This window comes from Salvelinus sp. IW2-2015, unplaced genomic scaffold, assembly GCF_002910315.2.
Source record: "Salvelinus sp. IW2-2015 unplaced genomic scaffold, ASM291031v2 Un_scaffold1768, whole genome shotgun sequence".
In the NCBI taxonomy this organism is placed as follows: Eukaryota; Metazoa; Chordata; class Actinopteri; order Salmoniformes; family Salmonidae; genus Salvelinus; species Salvelinus sp. IW2-2015.
In genome coordinates this window covers 1-3,718 of record NW_019943145.1, presented here as the reverse complement: position 1 = coordinate 3,718, position 3,718 = coordinate 1, and the positions used below count along the sequence as shown (strand labels likewise).

At 38.6% G+C, this 3,718-nt stretch overlaps 1 pseudogene; it reads left to right on the top strand.

The window, feature by feature from the left end:
• Positions 1-2,220, top strand: part of LOC112071919 (perforin-1-like) — a 25,989-nt pseudogene extending 23,769 nt beyond the window's left edge.
• The last annotated feature ends 1,498 nt before the right edge of the window (positions 2,221-3,718 follow it).

Genomic DNA, 3,718 nt, shown 5'->3' with positions numbered 1-3,718 from the left:
TAGTAATGATTATGAAGTCGATCACAGTGCGATTGAGATGGTATGATTCAATAAATAAGTGTTCAATCTGACATTGAATGCATGATAATATTATGGTGATGTGCAACACCTAAACCCAGTGGTTGACAATTAGGCTATTGTTGCTTAGAATTTTACTGTCAAAATAGGACTCCAGAATTGCAGGTTTATTTTGTTTGATTGTTGCTGACATCATTTTGTGTGACAAAATATCACATTGGCTTTCACTTGGGCTAACCATCTGAAAATGGAAACTCAAAACCCATTAGCCTAGATCATTAATACTAGCCCAAATGATCTAGTGGCCCTCCATTTTGGGGTTGGGGAAAAATTTGGGCGGGGCGGAAAAAAATTTAAATATTTTTCATTGATCCATAATTAATAAACATGCAATTTAATTACTTACTAAATTGCACTTTAGCGGTTACTGTTAAAACAAATCATGTTTTTAAGCGCCCCAAATATAGATATTTTGTGTGAAGAGACCAGCTAGAATTTTGCGGTTGCAAAGATGTGAAGACATCCAAGGCTGGAGGGGGATTGTTATTTCAACCTCTCTCCAGTGTGACCTGACTTAATTACCAGCTCACGCGTTTTTATGTTATCTATGTTTTAAGCCTTATAAACTTAATCTCCACTATAAAAAGCATCTAGACATTATCTTCCACATGTCTTTTAGACTTAGCATTTGGTTTTCAACAGCAGAGATTTGTATAAACTTTGCTGTCTGTCTCTCTGGCATTTGCAACATTGTTTCAATATTGAAATTCGATCTCCAGCTGTCCCATAGTAATGAATGTGTCGAGTCCGGAGCTTTTCTCAGCCAGTGGAAATCACGAATCAGCTGGAATMATTTTTATTGGATATTTACAGAGAAATATCAATAGAAAACAACTAAAACGAAGTTAAATGCAGCTAATTTGAGTCGATTGTTGAATATTAATATTACTATTGTGACGCATAATTGCCATGGTAATTTGGAAAGTCAATGAGCATTATGGGTAATGTAGTCATTCTACAAATTCTAAATTGACCTAGAAATGCTTCCATCATTTACATTGTGACACCATGGTATCCTAGGGATACAGGACATTACAAAACACAAAAACTAGGAAAATAAACCGAACACATGGAATATTCAGTGGACAATACATTAGGAACACCTTTTCTTTCCATGACTGACCAGGTGAATACAGGTGAAAGTTATGATCCCTTATTGATGTTACCTGTTAAATCCACTTCAATCCGTGTATATGAAGGGGAGGAGACAGGTAAAGGAAGGATTTTTAAGCCTTGAGACAATTGAGACGTGGATTGTGTATGTTTACCATTCAGGCAAGTAGGTACCAGGCGCACCGGTTTGTGTCAAGAACTGCAACACTGCTGGGTTTTTCACTCTCAACAGTTTTCTGTGTGTATCAAAAATGGTCCACCACCCAAAGGACATACAGCCAAACGGACATGCCTGTTGGAAACATTGGAGTCAACATGGGCCAGCGTCCCTGTGGAACGGTTTCGACAACTTGTAGAGTCCATGCCCCGACAAACTGAGGCTGTTCTGAGGTCAAAGAGGGGGGCAACTCAATATTAGGAAGGTGGAACACCTTGTTGTGTTTTGTACATACAATGTTTTGTACACTCACTGTAAAGTTGACAGTACATTGTAAGAGGACGACACGCTTCTTTTAAACCTAAAATTAAATAAATCGGTGCAAAATTGTAGGAGGAGATCCACCCGCAACTTAAAAGGCTTACAGTATTATAATATATAAATAACTAGAAAGGGTAATTTTCCTGAATGAAAAAAAACAAAGAACTGGGCATAAGCCTGTGGAAACGCAGTCTAAGTAGCCAGAGAATCTGAAGTCAGATCGACAGTCTGCAACATACTAGACTCCAACCTGGAATGCCTTCTTGATTGATTGATTGATTGACGGATTGAACTGTGATTGACGGATTGAACTGTGTTCCAGTTATCGCGTGTCAGACAGCCCTGCTCTCAGCGCTGAGTTCCGGAAGGACATCGATCTTCTGCCCAAGATCTACTTCTCATACTCTGAGACCTCTAAGGCCCAGTACCGCCGGCTCATAGACACCTATGGGACTCACTACATCCGCCARGTTGACCTGGGAGGCAGGCTGACGATGACCACAGCAATACGCACCTGTCAGGCTTCACACAGTGGCCTCTCTACAAACCAGGTCCTCAATTATTTTCATATTTAGAGTGTTTTGGAAATGACGCCATTTTAGCGCCTTTAAGCATTCCATTTCTCCATCCATGACAACAAGTATTTGGATTGCTAATTATATGCATTTGGCTTCAGTTAAATACATTGGTTCAGTTAAAATAGCGTTGGTTCAGTTACATAGCATTGGTCAGTTACATAGCATTGGTCAGTTACATAGCATTGTTCAGTTACAAGCGTTGGTTCAGTTACATAGCATTGTTCAGTTACATAGCATTGGTCAGTTGTTCAGTTACATAGCATTGGCTTCAGGTTACATATCATTGGTTCAGTTACATGCATTGCTTCCAGTTGGTTCAGTTACATAGCATTGGTCAGTTACAAGCATGCGGTTCAGTTATCAGTTACATGCATTGTTCAGTTACATAGCATTGCTTCAGTTACATGCATTGTCAGTTGTTCAGTTACATAGCATTGGTTCAGTTACATAGCTATGGTTCAGTTACATAGCATTGTTCATTACATGCCATGTCAGTTTACTGGCATTGGTTCATTACATGGCATTGGTTCAGTTACATAAAAATTGGTTCAGTGTACATAGCATTGGTTCAGTTACTAAATTGTTGTTTCAGTTAACTACGCACTATGGTTCAGTTACTATAGCATTGGTTCAGTTACATAGCATTCGGCTAGCATGTTCAGTTACATGCATTGGTTCAGTTACATACATGTTCGTTGGTATTTGCATGTTTACATAGCATTGGGTTCAGTTCATAGCGCATTAGTTATGGTTCACTTTCAGTAGCATTGGTTCAGGTACATAAATTTAGCAGTACAGATTGCAGTTTCTTACATAGCATTGGTTCAGTTGGTTCAGTTACATCATGGTTCATTGTTCAGTTACATAGCATTGCGTTGCAGTTATCAGTTTACATAGCATTGGTTCAGTACTACATACATTGGTTCAGTTACATATGCATTGTTCGTTATAGACATTGCGTTTTGTACATAGCTTTATGGTTCAGTACATAGCGGACTTGTGTTCAGTTACATAGCATTGGTTCAGTTACAAGCAGTTGGTTCCATTACATAGGCATTGGTTCAGCTTACATAACATTGGGTTCAGTTAACATAGCATTGGTTCAGTTACATAGCGGTGTCAGTTACATAGCATTGTTCAGTTACATAGCATTGGTTCAGGTTACATAGCATTGGTTCGTTACATTAGCATTGTTCAGTTACATAGCATTGGTTCAGCTACATAGCATTGGTTCAGTTATCAGTTACATAGCATTGGTTCAGTTACCATAGCAATTTGTTCAGTTACATAGCATTTGTTAGTTGGTGCAGCTTACATAGCATTGGTTCAGTTACCATAGCATTGGTTCAGTTGTTCAGTTACATAGCATTGGTTCAGTTACATAGCATTGGTTCAGTTACATAACATTGGTTCATTACATAGCATGGTTCAGTTACATAGCGTTGTTCATAGCATTGGTTAACATTCAGAA